The sequence below is a fragment of the Cuculus canorus genome, chromosome 1 (genome assembly GCF_017976375.1).
Source record: "Cuculus canorus isolate bCucCan1 chromosome 1, bCucCan1.pri, whole genome shotgun sequence".
In the NCBI taxonomy this organism is placed as follows: domain Eukaryota; kingdom Metazoa; phylum Chordata; class Aves; order Cuculiformes; family Cuculidae; genus Cuculus; species Cuculus canorus.
The window spans coordinates 118,966,438-118,986,583 of record NC_071401.1 but is presented as its reverse complement, the minus strand read 5'-3'; positions in this window follow the sequence as shown (position 1 = coordinate 118,986,583).

Genomic DNA, 20,146 nt, shown 5'->3' with positions numbered 1-20,146 from the left:
ACTGCTGTGGCCTAGAAATGGTCAAAAAGTCCCATTTTAAAATTCTTTAGGGAAAGCAGGAGGCCTTCCTGGTGCTATGTTGCACGGAGGTTTGCTGTAGCGTTCATTGGCAGTACTGCTATAATGAGAGCGATCTACTGTCATCGGCAAAGTAATCTTTGGATACCCTGCTGATATAGCTGAGGGAAAATGGACATCCCTGAGCACAAACATTTTCTGTGTGTCTGACTGGACTGGAAAACCAGCCTATGCATATTTTGTTTGCATATGAATTTTATAAGAACCGAGCTTGCCAGCAGACACTATTGTTGTTAAGTGCTTCAGAAGAGGAAGCCCACTTCTCTGGTACAAAGGCATTGGCATTGCCAGCTGAAATTACAGGCAAAAGGACTAACAGCAGGTGCCAAGGAACTGAAAAACAGTAAAGTAAGGATTTACTTAAGTAAATCCTGTATGAAATGTGCACGATACAATTTCCTTCTGCTTTCTGGATCAAGTGACTAATTGTAATTAGTTGAATTGTTAAGGTAAAATCCATCTCCTAAAGGAATTTGCAAGGATTTCCTAAAATAGCCCTCTGAAATTTCTAGGTCTCTTTTATGTTCTACCAAGCAAAACTATAAAGCAGCCAAATAGTCACTAAGTGAAAATATCTCCTCCCTTTCCCTGCTTCAGCAACGTGGAGATGGTGCTCTCTTGACCTGATTGACGGCTGTAGTTTTAACCTTGAAACGACCCCTGTATTTCACTGGAAATAATGCTGATACACAGCAGGAAGGAAGCAGGAGTGACTTGTGGCTGCTGCGATAAACAGCCTCTTAATCAGCATCGTTGCTGTGGGGAAGGTTATGGAGGAGGTCTGCCCTGCTCTTGGGCTTGAACTCAGTCCAGCCCAGTTTCACACAAACGTTTCCAGTCAGGACTGAAATCTTGAAGCTAAAAATTCCTGGTACCCTGCACTGCTTGGTTTGGATTTGGCATTTCCTGAACACATTCATCCTGGTAGAACAAACTCTGCTATCTCTAGGGCTCGAAAGGGAAAGCAAATGCCTGGGACCGGCAAGGCTAGCAGGTCAGGAACCTGGCTAACAGGCTGCAGTCGTGCACCAACGACTGGAGATAGCGACCAGAAGCGGTTCCCAGCTGGCAGGGGTTCAGCTTCCTGTGTGACATGAGTCAATGGCACTGTGCCAGGGACCAGCAAACAAAGTACCCTCAGTACAGCAAACACTGATGCCACAGACTGGGTGGCTTAGCAAAAGCTGGACTCTTCTCTAGGTTGTAAGCAACAGCCTCCTAGTTCTGGGGTAGCAGTGCTGTTCAGGTTTATTAGCCATTGGGACCATGAACAGAAGACTGCGTCGTGTATGGCTATTTGTACACTTTCATTATGGCTGAGGTGGGCATGCAGAGAAGCGAAACTGTACCGCCAGCCTGCAGATGCTGCTATCTCATCCTCCACACAACTCCACAGGAGATGTATAACCTCAAACAACAAGTGCCAACCCACTAGAGGTGCCTGTCTCTCACCTCAGCAGGGAATTCCCTACAAAGTTTGTGATTCAGCGCTGGAATAGTGCAGTTCTACAGAAAGCAGTGGAGCCACTTCTCTGGTCCAGCCTTTTGCACCCTCCTTTCTGTTATGCGTGGACACAGAGTTCCAGATCTGACCATGAGACTGGAGACACCTTCAACTTCAAGCAGCTTTTTCATTTTTCGGAGGTCTAAAATGCCACACCTAGAAATTTCTGAGGCAGGAAGAGTTAGCATTTCAAATGAGCAACCTGATACTTAAGGCAGTTGTCTCCGACAGGTTCCAAAGTCTTTTAAACAAGGTTATGCGGGGACACAAGTGAAGAGAAAACACTTAGATTAATGAAAGAGGTGAGTAACAATAGATTTAATTAATCAATAACCACACAGACACCCTTCAGAACCACAGCCAGCCAGCTGGAAAGCTTCTCTCTTGCATAACAAAGTCAAACTCTGAGTGCTTTATTGCTCAATGGAGATTTTTTTTTTTTTTTTAAATCTTAGGTTTGCATTTCATCTGAAATTCCTGACCTTTCAAAAACATTGACCCTTTTGTGCTCACTCATAGGTTGTTTTTTTTTTCTTTCTGGTGAAAGGATGAGAGAAAATGTCAAATGACATTGAACTGATAAACGAGGTGTAGGTGTCTCAGAAATACCTATGGGTGACTTCTCCAGAATGAACAATGTGTCCCAGAACACATTTTGAAACGTAGTCTCCGCGTTGATAGCTCTCAAGGACATACCTGCCGCATGTGCTCATGGACAAATGCTGGGAAATGTAAAAAAATATCTTTTCTTTCTCTCATGATAAGAGGTTCTTCCAAAGACTGTACAGGCAGAGAGCTGGAGGCGGAAAACTCCCAACCTGAAAAGACAGGATGGTCATAAAAAAAAGAAGAACGAACAGTACTGAGAAGACCAATCAAGGTAACACTGAGCAGGACGTATGAACTAGTACAGAAGCAGCTTATCTTAAACCAGAAAAAGGCAGTCCTTATCTGGAACAACTACAGCTGCAGGCAGAGCCAGACATGCCAAGGAAAGCCACCACCAAAATGAAACGTGGAAAACACTATTTTTAGACTAGTGGGAAAATCAGCTCTTTTGAGACTGCCCTTCCTGTGGCACGTGGTTTTAGTACAGCTCCTTCAAAGTGAACCAGTCAAATACATACAGAAGGACAGGGTTTCCTCCTCATGTGACCCCGTCTGCTGCCCTCAGTGGGGTACTCTAATTCATCCCCACATAAGCAAACGTACAGAAATGGATTCACTTGAAATGCAGTTTCCTTGATCCTTTTCCTGGCACTTCTTTCCTTCTGGTGCAGGTAAAGAATAGGTGGACATTGATTCCTGACCCTTCACTGGTGACCTGGTATTTGGGAACCATAGCACTGGAATTTGAGTCTCTCTTCCACTGTTCCCAGCAAGTTCAAAAGGAATAGTTCTCACTAGTCTTGGGCTAACTTTGGTTCACCAGTGCAATGAAAAGACACATCATACCTTCTTTACCAGTATTTTTGAGATCGTATGTTTCTTCTATTTTCTAGTTGTCAGTATCCCAAGAAATAAAGCACCTTACACTACAGCCCAGGTTTGCCGCCCTTAACTCATCTGACTAAGCTTTTAAAATACAAACTTCCTCTGCCCCACTGCTCAGTACACATTCTCCCAAGTTGTGGTAAATGTTCTGAATCAGACAGATATTTAACAAGTACAAAGAAAATCCCACTAGAAACAAGTACATATTTATAGAAGTTTTAAAGCTATTATTACTGCTTAGATTCTAATCACTACATCTAATAAAAAGAAATCAGACAGCAAAGCACTGAATTCTGCAGCAACATCAACACTGGAAGTTATGCAATGTTAAGCATGATTATTTTACATGTTGATAGACTATGGAAGGGGCAGAGAACAGCAAGGAAAGCAAATAGGAGAGAATTGCAAGTGTATGTGAAAGAACAGTGGTTTTCCTTCTTATTTTGCAGTTTGTAATAACCTTGTGTTAGTTGTTTTCTTTTTTTTTTTTTCTGTCTCCTGTCAGCATACAGTAAGCACTACTGAGTATCCATCTGTATGTGGCCTTATAGTTCTGATCATTTTAGGTATTTTTGGATTTATTAACTGCAAAGAGCTGACCACCAGCGAGGCCAGACAATCAGATGCAGGCTATGCAGCTTGCATGGGAGAGGCGGGAATCAGCAAGTGTCCACTTCTCTACGCCAGGAGCTCTGCACTTGATATTGTTCTGCACTTTCATTAATATTTTTCAGGGGTCCAAGCCCTGCTACTCTGAAGTAGAAAAGGATGAAAAATAGTCCTAGATGCATTTCTGGTGCTGCAGCATACTACAGTAAACTACTGTCCATTTAAGAAACTTGAGAGTAAGCAGAGTCCACATGACTCAAATGGTCTTTTGAATTATTCATTTCTGGGCTGCTCTGGACAGAGCTCTGGTAGGCAGAGAAGTGATGCTGAACATCTGGATCCTAAAATGGATCTGAATTCTGAAACAGTTTGGTCTGTATGTTTCCCATCAGGTTTTGGGCTTCTCTGCACTATGCAGTATATCATGGAATAGAGATGCTTGTCAAAGGGCTGAGCTGAGCTGCAGCTCCTTTGCAGATCACTGCAGTGTGCTACTACACCAATGTACCCAGTTTGTATGCAGATGCACTACAGCTACTTTTAGGGATTGCGGGATGACAAGATACTGCTTTCAGACCTCAACTGGGGAAGGAGAGGACAGTAAAGACAGAAGAGAGACCAGGTAGAAGAGAGCAACAGTAACAATAATATGTCACCTAAAGATAAATAGCAACATAGCTTATCCTTACATTAGATATACCTGTGCTAAGAACATCTGCTGAAGGCATTTAATGAAGTACTTTCCTCATGATGCCTTTACAGTGAAGAAGTGACAGCAGTCTGCTGCATCTCAGAGGATTCCAGTAAAAAGATCACCTGTCTAATCACATAAAAACATAGGATGCAGGGTGTCTAGAATTCAAGTTGTAATCCCTAGCAGGCTAGCAGTTTTAGCACATTGCCTCAGTTTTAAGTCTCCCAGCTTGAGAAGGTTTCTCCAAGTCCCTTACTCTGCAAGGATGTCACATGAAGCAGCTGTGAGATCAACGGCAGTCTATCACAAACTGGACTGAGAGTTATCAATTCACACCAACGTGACTAAACAGTCCATCCTTCCAAGTCTTTTGGCAACAGCAGCATAACAGAGCATGGTCCTTTCACCAATGTGGACTTCAGACAGGACTTTCAGATACTCCAAGCTCAATCTTCTTGGAGAAGGTATGTTAATTAGGTTCTGTTGACTCAAAAATAAAAAAATTTTACAGAGCCTGAGCAACTTCTTTCACAGAATCATAGAATCATAGAATCACCAGGTTGGAAAAGACCTCTTGGATCATCAAGTCCAACCATTCCTATCTGCCACTAAACCATGTCCCTGAGCACCTCGTCTACCTGTCTTTTAAATACCTCCAGGGACGGTGACTCAACCCCCTCCCTGGGCAGCCTCTGCCGGGGCCCCAGGACCCTTTCTGTGAAAATTTTTTTCCTGATATCCAGTGTGAACCTCCCCTGGCACAGCTCGAGGCCATTCCCCCTTGTCCTGTCCCCTGTCACTTGGGAGAAGAGGCCAGCACCCTCCTCTCTACAACTTACTTTCTGCCATAACCCAGTGATAAGTAACTATTGTCTCTTAACTAATGTTATTTCAAATAAAAGAGATAATGCTGAAGGCTGGAGTTTAAAGTGAGAAAGGATCTTTTGAATCCAGATCCAGTTTCACTTACCTTGCATACATTAGAGGAACTGCACCAAAGACAAGGGGAGTACCATTGCTACAATCAGAACTACATTGCTTCTCTTTATCCCAACTGGTGCTGACTTAAGTTCTCTACTTCCTGGTGCTTGCATTGGATCATGCAAGTAGTCCAGCTGATTCAGACTATATCAATGATAAACATAGTTTGTTGGACTGGAGACACAACTCTTACTGTCTTCCAGAGTTAAGCGCACAGTGTTTGAAGACTTACACAGATGCTTGAGAGCTTAAAGTAGGACCACTGGTTGTGGTTTATCACCATTTAAGAACCCCTATATTTGACACAGAAAACCCTTTTAAAAAAATAGCAAACCCCAAAATATTGAGACCAAAGAAATATGAACAATCAGCATGTAACTTGAGATAAAGAAAGTAACCTAATGAAGCTATCTCAAAGAAAACATACTAGATTTTCCTGTATACAGTGGCAAATCATGTGTAGTTTTATTAACTAAAGAGAACTTACACTTGAGTAAATCTAATGTTTCAACTCAAGCCCAGTGGATACTGTTTAAAAATACTTAACAGCCTTAAATGTAGTGCTTATACCACAGGTTACTGACAATGTAATTTAAAATTCATCTATTCACATGTGTGCTGTTCAGCTTTCCCCGCTGACTTTGCACAAAGAATATAGGCATCTTAATTCCACAAATTTCTCTCAAATTTCAGCTCTGAAATAGTGAAACATTTCAGCTAAGTCAAGTTATTTGCATCCATAACACTTTGTTATTTTAAGTTTTATTATTTGTACATTTGTGAGTACAGTCACTGAGATGCAAGCTGGATCCCACTGCAAGTCCTGAAGCCTTCTGTTTGAACACGGGACAAGCCCATCTTGTCCAGTTTGTCCCTTCATTTAATTAAGGACAAGGAGTAGGGTTGGGTTTTTTCCCCTCTTTGGTCCACTCAACTCAGGCCCCTCTCCACAGAGGGTCTTGAAACTACAGGGTCAAATTATGCCTACAAATCTTGAAAAGTTCTTGTGGCATTTGTTTTCCCAAAACCTCTTGTTTCCCTTTCCAGGGTTGGTCATTGGGAAAACAATGGATATTTTCATTTATCTTTATTTATATAACGACAATATATATTGCACCTTGCTATTAGAACTGTAGATTTAGTAGAAATCATAGAAATATTAGGCTGGAAGGACATCAGAGGTCCCTTCCTTACAACAAAGTAAATATGCCTAGACCCATCATTAACTGACAAAGTTTTTTCTTAAAAGGACTCCATAAACAGGGCCTTCCCAACCTTCAAGGCTGCTTCACTGCTTCTCTCTTCCTATTTTCAGAATAAATCTACTTCTGATACTTAACCAAAATATTTGTTTATGCAAACAAACTGGCCACTCTTTATTACATACCGCTCCTGCCACAGAAACAGAGAACAACTAATCACTGTTCTTTTTATAGCTCCATTAGAAGACAGTTTTCCATGTTCCTCCTCAATCGTCTTTCTTCTAAATCCAGCAGACCCAATTCCTTCAACCATTCTCCTTTGGTCAGGTTTTTTAGACCTGTGACAGTTTTCATTGCTCACTTCTAAACCCACTTTAGTTTATATCTGATACAGAGACACGCCCTGGATAGGCTGACATCTTTTCTCTGCTGTTAACAGAGCTTCTTAAATACATAAGATATGTCAGACAATACTGCAAACTGGATCAGGTTTTCTCCAGCAAAGAGAGCAATTAGATAGGCAAATTCTGTAACTTTCTTTTTAGAAATTTTTTGGTATCATCACAAGAGTTTCCCAGCATTCTGGTATGTCCAGCATGCCATCAGTAAAATAATCAGAATGAAAATGCCACAATTGTGTACATCGTATTACTTTTGTTACCCTCACTCTTAGTCTCATCCCCTCAATCTACCTTTTTCACTCACCAGTTGTGTCTTTAACACCTTATGAGCATGTTGTGGGAATGACCTTACTAGACCTGAAAACGGTTGCTCAATACATTATAATTTCACAGTAAAGGCTACATGGTAAGATTGTGGGCATTAAAATTGCTTTTTAAAAATAATGTAAGAACCTATCAGATGACAAAACACCTAAGAACATCGATAGCAAGGAGAGTTAATCTGATATTAGCAAGACTAATGGGAATGGGAGAGGAGCGGCACAGAGCACTTGAGACAGCAGCTCCTTTGCCCTACACTGGCTCAGGTGCTCAGCAAAGAGGAGGAGCTTGGGGGACGACTGAACACCAGCACGAAGAGCTCCGTGAAATCATTTGGTAAGCCGGAAAGGGAAGAGGTGAGGTTATGCCCAGCATGCGGATGCAGGCCCCTTGACAGAAATGGCTTTGGTCTTGGACTCTAATTGAACCCCTTTGTTCTCCTCTGATTTTTTGAACAATGTGGTTCTGTTTCTCCCCATGAATGCAACTCCTTATGGGTAACTGCAGTTTTGTTTATTCTTTATATAAAACTTAGGAACTGTTTTTTGGTTGTTTTTTTTTTTTTCTTTCTTCATAGCAGATGAACTTGTCTGGACTTTCATGATTGTGTTGTTCTCCAGAAAAGCAGAGATAGCTGGGTTGTGTCTGGATTGTTACCATAAAATATAATTGGGAGGAAAGCTGAGGGAAGACAGGCTTTGGTATATAGAGCCATACAATGCAGGACAGCTATTTAGGTACACACTTGTCCCCTCACAGGGGTTCAAGTTGTCATCAGCCTGTTCTCTAGCTTGCCAGCACAAAATCACCAGGTGCTACAGAAATTGCAGGCAAGCCTGTGTTTAACAAGTGTTGTGCTTATGAACAGCGTCTCAGTGAGATCCAGGGAGGCAAGTGATCTGTTTAACAACGGAGGTGACAAGTCACTACTCAGTTAGTTGCCTGGCATACTTTTTCACAGCAAGCCAGCTTTATAGGCCTCTTGTTCATCACTCTCAGAGAGTCTGGGAGAGAGCATAAAAAATGCATAATGGAAGTGTGATGGTCTGAGGACATGATTAGGCCATTTAGTCCAATATTCTTACGCACTTAAATATTTTGCTTCCACTAAGCTCTTCTTTTTCACTCTTTCCTGAGATCCTGTGATTCTCCCCCTTCTGCCTGCAGACACAAAGCTCTAGCTGTTCCTTGATCTCATTTCTGTGACATTTCAGGCACTCTTCCTGCTGACTTGTTCCATCTGGTTATTACCCTTTGAGTGAGAAGTAGCTCTGACTGCATCTCTGCTGAGTCTCCTCGTCTGTGTGCTGAGCGTTTCAGCTCCTCCTCCCTGAAGAAGCAAGCTTGAGCAGGTTTATAAATAGGAGTTTTCAAGCTAATGAGAGGGGCTGCGGGGGTGAGGGAGAGAGAAATTGCACTGAAGTCACTTCAGAGGCAGATACTAACACTCTTCAGAACAACAGCTTTGCAGGCATAGCCATAGAGGGACGTTTGGAGAGGGGATGGTTAAGCTCTGAAAGGAGGAAGGGGTTTAAATCTTGGCTTGGCCACAAGTTTCAGTACAACTTGGGAAAAGCCCTACCTCCTCACAGTTATCCATGAGCTGAATCCTTTTCCTGCTTCCCTCTCAGCAAATGTACTGCAATGCCTGTGGGGTGAGAATTGTTCATTCCTATGCATTTACTTGCAGATCAGTAAAATAAGGCTTGCCTCATGCTAGGATCTCCCAGTATCGCCATGCTACCACAGATTTCTCTTTAGAGTCAGTACCCTGTCTCACACACATGACATCCTCTCGTTGGGGCACTAATACTTGCCTTGCACTTTCTGACTTTTTTCCCCCCTTTGTTTTTATTATTCCTACTTAGGGGTAGTAAATAAAGCAGCACAAGTCCTGCTGGGACCAAAATCCTTATACTGGCTTCCAGACCACTTTCCAGAAGGGTAAGTCATTACCCTTATCTGTTCTATGAAGGCAAAACACAGTCAGTATGACCTAATTTGTACAGATGGCATATGGGTCAGCAGCTTCATATCTGGACAATACTCTGGATAGGCTACACAGTTTTGTTAATGCCAAGTATCACTCTATTTTGTCTCCAAAGGAAAGAAAGCAGGGACCTGCACTGAAATGACAGCAGAGGACAGGCTGTGAGGCAGTTCTCTAATGCCATGTGTGACAAATGCCGTGTGTGATAAAAGAGAGATGGGGGCCAGACATCCTAAAGGCAATATCAGACCCAAACAGCGCATCTTACTTCTAAGAAGCCTTCCAGGAGGACTGAGTGTAACATCTGCAGTGCTCAGCAGATATATGGAAGGAACATGAGGTCAAATGTAGAATAAAAACTGTGTACAAGTGCAGTAGAGTACGGGTGATTGTCAGAGATTGTCCTTGATTGCCTCCAAAGATGAAGCTTCAGCTGTAAGCCACAGGATGTTCTGTCTCTTTATCTGCAGTGGAAAGAATCCAGATTTGTTCTGGTGCAGGACAGCCAGAATGCAGACATTATGCTTGAAATACTCAATGTACCTACAAAAAAAGGAGATGCTTCTGAATCCTTTACTTCTGGACCTCACACAGACTAAACTTCAAGCATGCTGTTTTCTTCATCCACCGAATTAGGACTGACTCCTTGGTGAGACAATAGAATATAGCCCTCTCCTCCTTGTATCTTCTCTTTCTGAAGATGTTTGGAAGCTTTCATTTTCAGCCAAGGAAATTGTTTAATGTCTTCCTATACTGTCTCCCCTTCTGGGAGAAATTCTTGTTTAGTCCACAGTTAAAACTGATCACTAAAAACAAACTCTCTTGTTTCCAAACACCCAGCTGCAAGAACTGGCTGTTCAGGACAGCAGTAAGAACCACTTCTAATAGTCTGGCATTGTGAGATATGAAGAATTAGTGGCAGCTTTGCAGGGGCCTGTTCAGCATTTTGAGGCATACCCCAACGGCAAGAGTGCAGTCCTTATTTACCCATCCCAGCTCAGAAACACAATGTCCAGATAATTCCTACATTTCTACCTCTCTGACTGAAGGCATATTTAGTAGGAAGATAAGACTTTCTCCTGCTCCCATATATTCACTTCTGCTCAAAACTCCTGGAAAAACAATTCATGACCTTTCACAGAGATTAACCAACCAGCAGCTCACTGGGGAGTAAGATGTGGTAACAATGTCCTACCTGCGTGTTGCTCTGAGACAGAGATTTGTAAGGGAAGTTGAAAATTTGGCCCTTGTATTTTATTAGCTGAATGTGATGCTTTTCTAGAGCCTGTTGATAAAGTTAACAGATTGATGGCATTTTTGAAAGTAGGCTGAACTGTGGTTGGTTCGTGCAGTTTTAACTGGAGATGTACTGAACTTCTGAATAAAGTACTATGCTCCTACTGCCTCCTCTAATACAGTAGAAACAGGTCTACACGCTGAAGAGGAAATTCATTGTAGTGGCAGCAGGACATGGACAGACTCTCTCTCTCAGAAAAATCTTCAGCACTATCACTACTGTCATCACCACTGGAAAATTTCTGGTGATGTTCCAGAAAAATTATCTCTCTGTTGTAACACAGTATCTCAGGAAAAGTCTTTTTCAGGATGTCTCCTACCCAACAACCATGCTTAGTTACTTGCCCCTTTTGGAAGCCAGATTTCTATCCAATATTGCTTCTATGCTTCTAAGATATTGTGCTAAGTACCCACCTTATCTCTCCACTAGCTTTCTGGTTTGCAGAGCATGTTGCACAACTACAGGTCCTGTTTGCTACCCAATCTCTTGACCGCTAGACCAGGGCTTTATCCACAAGAACTTACCACCCAACAACAAGCAAATGAAATGGGACTAATATCATACCCTACTTCTGCACTACTTGCAGCTGGGAATGTGTTTGTTCATTTTACCAATGGATCTGTTTTCCAATCTAATACTTTGATTTTCAACCCGAAGTATGTGAGATCCCAAGGGTCTGTGAATCATTTTCAAGAAGTCCATGGAAAAAAGATCAAGAAAAGCAAACCTACTCTCCCCATGGGAGCCTACACTTTTGCTGAGTTTTCAGTGGCTGGCAAATTGGAAGGTTGAAAACTACTTGCCTGGTGTAAGGAGATAGGATAGGTTCCCTCAGGCATAAAATGTTGGGGAACTGCTGAGGAACTCTGCCAAGTTGTTAACAGTTGCAGTGTCTAGTTAGCTTCTGCCTATGAAGAGCAGTATGTGTGAAATAGCTAGGGGTACACTGAGTACACAGTAGCTATTCCTTATTCCATTCCTGGATGAGATGCCCCATGTGAATGTAAGCTTTCCTTTGGGTCATTTTAAGCCAGTGCCAAAATGCAGTAAATTAAATCCTATGAAATCTGCCCAGTTACATGGGGATTTATTACAGGCTCCCCTGACCCTTCTATCTCCCCATAATGTAGTTAAACCTTTCAGAGGATGTGCACGAGCCATTCACAGCAAAGTCTCAAACATATTTCAGCAAAATATTTTCCTGGGGAAAATACAAGGTAAATTTACACTTTCTCTGAAAGAGCAGACAGTGATGGAAATGAAATTGCATCTAGCAGAATAGAAAAAGTATTCCATTTTAAAATTTTCTGTGAAGTGAAAAGTCAAGAGTGAGAAGAATAAGTACCCCGAGCCATTCCAAATGCTCCAGCTGAACCTAAATTGCACATTTGAAAAGTTATACTTTAAAGAAAACATTATGGTTCTGTTTAAAATCCATACACAAAAATACAAATGTTGCAGAATAAAATTTCTTTTTCACTCTCCTTCCTCCAGCTTTACTAGCAGGTTGCTCTCATAAAAGTCTTTGTGGGATCAGCCCCATTACTTGTTTTTTTTCTCCTCCCTTCACAAGTATGCTGCTCTTTGGTATAGTGCTGGATGCCCGTTTGGCACCTTTTACATATGAATCTGTTTACCACACCTGAAAGGTTTCCCCCATCCACATATAACTTCTGCCTCTTTTCATCATGACCCTTTGCCTTGGCACAACTGGTCTGTGCTGCCTCAGAGACAGAAACACACCTGCCACAGGGGGATATATGGCTCCCAACAAGGCAGATTGCTGGATGTTCATGAAGGAGGACTCAGGAAGCCAGGGAACTATGCAGACAAGCAGCTTTTCTCTTATTAGGATAATACTGCTATCAGCAGTTGTTCAAGTGATACAGTTAAAAAATGAGCTGATTATAGACAACCATGCTCTATATAGACCTCCTGAATGATTTTGATGGGCTGTCCAGACTATTCACTGTTAATATCTTTTTGTCTATGGCAACTTTGTGTGTGGGGAGGAGCAGTATTGAGGAGCACTTTTCCTTCTAAATCTGGCTTGTCTTTAGCTTTGCTCATACTCTGCTCATACTCTGTTGACTGGAACACAAAAGAGCTGTTTTCTCTGAGGCAAACGTTTAGTAGTCTTTTGCATCTGATGAAAAATGCACACACTAAAATACCATTAGATAATAAAAAAGCAAGAGGGTACTACTGGGATGAATAAATAGCTTCCAAATTTATCCCTGCATTGTGGCATATTAAAGGAACACTAGTTAGGATATATTCAAATCAACCAGTACATAAAGCCACAGAAGCTAGAGAACCTAACCCAAGGTACAATCTAGTTTATGCAATATCCAACTGAGGATTTTATGGGAGCAAGGTATCTATCTCCCCTGTAGTGCCTGGCAGCAGCTTAAATTCCTATTAAATGCTTATTTATATCACTAAAAAAAATCTGGTCCCTCCTGCAAAGCCAGAACTATTTCAAAATTGCTACACATCCGGACAAAAACTCTGGGTCTGTTAACTGGGACTGTTGTGCTGGCAATTCTCCAGTCAGGGACATCATCCCAAATAGCCACCTGACAAGTCTGAGCACAGAGCCACAGGGAATCATCATGGAAAAGAGCTAGCAGGATACATCCTTCCCCAACGGTTTTGTGGGCTTTCAGCATGGATGCTGAGCAGGCAGGTGTAGGTGCTGCCTGGTTTCAGCTTGGCTCCTGCTTGGGGTTCAGTGAGTCAGGCTAGCAGGTGCTTCTGCTAAATCAAACCTAACGGCCTCTCACATGGCCTTTTCTAGCCTGGATTAAAAACCACCTTTATGTCAGGTGTATGATCATCTGTGCCACCTCTATAGTCCATTGTGCTTGTTGACTCACGGGGTGCTTTAGGTGAAGTGTGCAGCAGACCAGATTGTGGCTACTGTGAAAATGTTGCTACTGCGGCTAAATCCTCAGAGTAAAACCCGTTCTCCTTTTTATTCTTAATTTCCCGTCACTTCAATTACCTGTCACGGTTTCTCAAGACTAATAAAAAGAACTAAGCTTTACTGAACACCACAGCTGAGGATTTCCTCCGCGGTATTTTCCCGGACTGACAACTCCTGCTGCTATGTGTTTTAAGCAGTTTGCAAGTACCTGTGCTGAGGGGATTGCCTTATTTTTTTGTTGCATTTCCAAGGTCATAAGGATTTTCACACCTTTTGCTGCTGGCTGTTCAATGGCAGGTAAAGGATACTGCAGCTAATGGGAACAGATTGGAGCTAATTATAGAGTGATTGACTTGCGCCATGGACTTAATTGCTTATTAGAAGTCACACTGATCTCTGAAATGGAGGCTATGGATCTCATAACATGCAAAAAAATATCCAGCATCTGAAGAATAAACATGAAAAGCTAATTCAGGTACAAGGGATAATATTTGCATGCAACTTCTTTCAATGTGTTACACATTTCAGCACCAGCGCTTGGAAGCCAAATCTAGGTGTTCAGGTCTGAACGTCCATAAGTAAATTTATACAAGAGCAGCTGTAGACCTTGCCAAGGACCAATACCAAGTCACAGTGCCAGCCAGTTACTGCTAAGTATTTGTATAGAGAGAGCATAGATAAGAAGCTGCATTTTCATGAAATTCTACTTGTATTAAGCAACTCTGCAAGTTCTCCTTTCACTACAGGGCACCAGCTCAAACTACCCTCCCTTCCTGTCTTGCAGCATGTGCTGCTCGCTGAGTGCTGCCCGAGCCAGAGACTGCACACCAGTATCAGCAGACTTAGCTACAGAAGGCAATGCAGAATCTGGGTCCTTGCTTACAGAGCTTTTTATGCACTGGCTTTGCCTAGTTTCAGGACCTATTTTGGTTTCCTTCCCCATTCTTGCCCACAGACACTGGCTGTCTCCATTGCCTTTTCCACCGTCATCTCCTATTTGTCCATGGAATTCTAGTAGGTCAAACTCAATGCAGGCCTAAGCTACTTCAGTGAGAACCATGAGACTTGTATTGCCCACCAGTCCAGGCTCATGAAGGTACCATGTCTGCAATGTGTTGCAGTGGAGTTAACAAAGCCTCCTTATTTTTATCCTCCCAAGCATCCCTGTTCATTTTTTTAACTCTGACAGCAGTGAGTTTTCTCTTTCATTTAGCCCTTGTTTTATCATGTCCATTGGAGTTAATCTTCTCACTGCTGACATGGCACCTTTGCTGGTGCCACTGTCCTGAGCCTCACATGGGAATCTCAGGCACTAACTTGTATTCAGGGACAGATTTTGCAGGGCTGTCTGGCAGTTACACCACTTCACTGTCCACTCTAGCCATTCAGAAGTAAGGGTATGTACCTGCTTTTCAGCTGCTGCATTTCAAAGCTGAACGTTCAAATGCAAGGTTAAACTGAGACTAGTTCAAGATCAGAGACTCATTTAGGTTGGAAAAGAACCCTAAAATCATGGAGTCCAACCAAACGCATTTGTCTTTAAACTGCAGCAGCTCAGGAGCAGAAATATGACACCTCACGCAGAGGTGTAGACCTTGCTCTCTGCTCCCATCCACCTGCTAGATGTCTTGCATAAATCATAGCGGCATTCCAAGGGGTCCCTGCATGGCCTGTGGCTTTGGACATTTACCCTGCTTGCATTCTCACTCCTTCAACAGGCTCCAGCTGGCTCCTTTGTCATAATTTTTCTCTTCTGTAATTCATACTTCATCATAAGTAGTAGAAGATAAAGACATAACAAAGGGGATAGTCTTTGTGCATCACACTATACAAACATGAAGCTGTGGATAACACGGTTTCCCTTTAAAAAACTGCTCCTGTGTCTCTGAATGGTAGTTCTTTCCCCTATGACGTGGCAGCGCAATGAATTCCCTGCACTGAGACATTGCTCACAGCCTTGAGACAAGGCACAAAGGAAGTGCAAATAAATGAACAATAACGTTGGAAGAAATAAAGGGAAAAATAAAAGCAAGCAAGCAATACAGGAAAAAGAGGAGAATCAGTCTACAGTGTTTAAAGCTGTGCCATGCAAAACCACCGCCATACAAAATGATGCAGAATTTCTACAGAACTAGGCTGGCAAAAAGTCTACGGGGAGTCCAGTCAGAAGAGCATGCTGACTCCACGAGCTAGGGTAGACCTGGCAATTGAAGGACAAGTGCTGCTCAATTTTCCCATTGGCCTAGTGTGTACCATCCCATGGGATCCTACGGGGTGTTACAAGGACTTTTCCCACTCCTGAAACTCAGCAGCATACAAGAAATTTTTTTTTAAAAAAGAGGTTTTTTGCTGTTGCACAGGTTCTCCCTTCTTTTGTCCCTCTACTTCTAAAAGCTCCCCTAAAAATAAATATTCTTCACACCCACCAGTAGCTATAAAAGATAGACTCCCTTTAGAGAGCTGTGGGGAGTCTTCTACCCCAGAGCCATAGAGCCTTGTGCGGGGGAAAAAAAAGGGAGGGAGAAAAATAAAAGATAAAATACATGTTGCACAGAGGCAAAGAGCCAGGTGCACAAGTCATTGTATTGGTGGCTAGCAAGAATACACACGAATTCAGGTTAGCAAGCTCAAAGCTGTACTCACAATGTTACCCACATTCTCTACAATTTTTAATTAGATATTTCTTCTGAAATCGCATATACTACCTCTCAAACCAGCCTCCCTCCACAACTGATGCTCACTTCCTTTCCCTCTTTTCTCTTGATTCTTCCACTATTCTTTCTAGTCACAAAAGTAACTCCCTCCTCACTGGGAGTCCATCTCAAATCTTCCCAAAACAGCACCAGTCTCTCTACAAAGGGGTTGTTACCTGCTGTATGCTGAAAAGTGCCTTGTAGATGACAACATTTCCCACCACATTAGAGCTGTCTTTGGAAGCTTTTCAAAGTGGACACACACTACTTTGGTCTCATGTACAAAACATTTAACGCAATAAGTTGTGTTAACAATAAGACAGCTTTTCTGTAAAGCAGAGCTCTTGTTTGACTGTAACCACCTGCCTAGTACAAGGTATAGTGTACCACATGGCCAAGCATATTCACTAAACATTACCTTCTTGCTCCCACATTAAATATCCTATGGGATGGGGAAACGTAAGTCTCTGCTTTGCCCACTGGCCATTTCACTGCTGGCTTAAACTCCTCAGCCTCTGGGCTGCTGCATGATTCAAGCCCTTTTTTTGTTCTGGATATAGTGATTTCTGCTGAGCAAGTTTTCAGCCAGATCAGGAAGGTGATCCAGCTTGCTGAGTGACCCAAGGTGGCAGGTGGACTGTGCAGTGGATGGTGCATGGGTGCGATGGTGAGTCTCTCCTGTACGTCAGTGGGGGATAAAGAACATTATGAGAGCAGTGAACTTGCAGCCATATCAGGTGACCTGCTGAAAGAGGGCTGCCTCTGTGTGTTCCTTACAAACAGATTTCTACAGCAGAAAATGCTTTTATAAGATCTTTCTGCCCAATTTGTTTGTGTTTTCTTTTCCTCTACTTCTCTCCTGGCTGTAATGAGCTGTCAAGTCTTGGTACTTATTTTCTGATTGTTTGTCTTTTAAAAAGGCAATAACCAAGACTTCCATGAGATAGGTAAGAGATGATTTCCCTCTTTCACTCTGGTTAGACTGAGACACCAGTGCTGCTCAACTCGGCTTAAAAAGCCTTGGTGTTTCTCACCTCTAATAATTCAATTATGCTCTTGCACCTCACTCATGCTGGAGATGACTCCAGTGTTTGTGCACCTGGCTGCTGAATTAGCTCAGGATGAAAAATAACTTTCCCCTCAAAATGGTTATCTAGTTGACAGAGCTAAAACATGAATGTTCATGCCAGCACTACAGATGGGACAACAAGAACAACAATAAACAGCTATGGTGGAATGGCAGAATTATAACATTTCAGCTGGTAACTGCCAATTATAGGCTTACTGCTCTCAACAGTTGCAGCCCATTTGACAAAAGTTGTTCAGCCCTCTGCATGCTGAATAAGGTCACAGGCCTGACCTGTAGCTGTGAGTCTTTGCTCTACCTTCTTGCAATTAAACAACAGAAAAGTATCTCCAATCTAACACACTTCCCCCTCGTTTTTCTCAAAACATGTGATTCTTAAATATTCCAGGCCTCTTCTTCCCAAGCAGCTCCTGCAACGATTCTTGTTTATTACTCTCTGCGTATCAAATCTTGCAGGGTAAGAATAGACATGCCTGCACTTCAAGGACATTTCTATGCAAGTTATCTGTAAGGATCTCAAAACACTTTGCAAACATCCTTTAGTGATGACTCACAGCACCTTCTCTCATTGCTGTTTAATACTGAAATGGAGGCTGTAGTTTGTCAATATGAAAAATGTTATGGCAGCCAAGTCCTCAGTGACTGCTGATTCTTTCACTTCCTCACTCCCTGCTTGTGCCATCACCACCTCCCAACAGGCAGAACTTCAACTGCGTATCACTCTTAAAACCAAGATGGTGTAACTCTTCAAAAACCCAAACAAATCTAACAAAGCTTTGTTGCTGTATTTTATAGTCTCTTCAGTTACCAGGCTCATAGCACTGCTGGGAAACCGCTAACCAGGGATGAACTCAGTAGTAACGTGCAGTAGCACAGGAGCAGGAATGAGCTGTGGAGGAAGGAGAAAGTGAAGGAGAGGATGATGATGCTGAGAAGTGAAGTAGTATTACCAAAGGAAATGCTGTGTGTCGTCAAGCCACCATCCCAGTCATAGAGAAACTAAATAACTTGCCCTCAGCAAAAGAGCAAGTTATCAGCAGAGAAAGTACAATTTTAAGAGCTGATGATGCCTGCTTATTCCCTCCCTCAGCTCTAGGCACACTTATGCCCTGCTGGTCTTGTTTGAAATTGCAATGAGAAGGTAATCAGTACAAACTCAAACGGACGTTGTCCCTCCCAGGAATGTTATCAATACTCTGCTGCTCATAGAAGTTTCTAGACTGGTTCCTAAAGAGAAAAGAAATAGCTACATTCAAAAGGCTGAGCCAGGCTTTGTTTTTAAAGGCAGCATGCACATACACACAGAGGTGGTCCACCTCTGCCCTCTTAATTTCCTTTCTTCTCTTTCAACCTGCTACCACAAGAAAATTACGTTAGTTGAATTCAAAATGAATTTTAAAATTATATTTTTGAGTAAGATGTAAACATTAGCTTTAAACCAGTGCAAAGAGCTGTGTAACTGCCTGAGTTTTCAGAAGGCTCTTTTTAGTTCAGGGAAACTTAGCAGTGCACAGTGTCAGATGTAGAAGTAAACTGGTATAGTGGGACTGGTGAAAACACCTGCATGGATGCTCAGCTTTCTGCGATGAAAGACGAAATGTATGAAGATGGGGAGAATAATTTGCAGTATGCCAGCTATTCTACAATTGCTCCCTGCATGCGAGCACATGGTGTGGGAGGCTGTTTGGACAGTAGGGTGCACGAGAACAGCAGAGGCACTGCTTCAACCCAGTCTGCCCACAACTCACTGCAGGCAACTTCTCCCTGCAGTTCTTACAGATGAAAAGAAACACCCTTCCAGACTTTTATAAGAGTCAAACAAGCCTGCCATACATACTCTGCTTATCAGAAAATGTTAGGCGGATAGGAAGCTGCATTTTAAAGCTTTGCAACAGCAAGGCCTAGCAATTTAGCAAGCCATTCTGTGCAAGTCTCTGATATAGTTAAACTATCTCTTGGCTTTTACTCTGTGAGCTGGCTTGGCTTCCCTGCTTTATTGCCGCATTTGCTAAGACTAATAATATTCTTTCTAACTTTTGGATCACAGAACACACTGCAATGTCCAATTCAATGCCCTCAATAAGCTATCCCTCTCCTCAGGATATGTATTCCTAAACATCAATTGCTTCTGCAATATACAGTATCCTCTCTGTTTCCATCTGCTAACCCTTTTCTGTTCATTATCTCACTCTGTACAATGCTTGGGTTCCCTTTCTTCCACAGAACTGCTGCCTTGGCTCCCTGCTGTGAACAGCTGTTAGATACCCAGGGTCCAGGCAAAACTGTGTCTGCCCCTCTATCATAATATCTGGATTAGATGTGGTGTTTGTTTACCACTAGGGACAAAAAAGATGCTGCTGACTTTTTTGTGCTTTGCTGCTGCTGCTGTTCAAATACAGCTGTAGCTTCTACATCAGGCGTCTCCAGGGCACCAGCCTCCTGGCCATGCTTCCATCTTTTCCTAGACTGCCTGCACCCTCTCACAACACTTCTAGCATGAAGCTTGTGTGGCAGGTTTATGCTGTGCTGGATTAAAGTCTGTTTGGCTGTAACACAGGGGAAAATTCTCCCCTCTCTCTCCTGAATTTGGGCACATGGGTAGTCTCCCAGCCAGCCTCAGCAGCTAGCAGACAACAACTAGATGCTCTTGCAACACTAAAATTATGTGCTGGCATGAAAAACAGAGAAGTCTCCACTAATGAAGCTAGCATTTACCCTCGCTGGCAATTAGGGGAAATGTTGATTGTCCTTGTGTACACTTCAGCCATTCCTGCTGTGAGACAATCCATCTTGTTACTGCTAGAGCTGCTATGCATGCAGTAGCCCACCCAGGAGATGGAAACAAAGATGTTCAGTACAACCACAT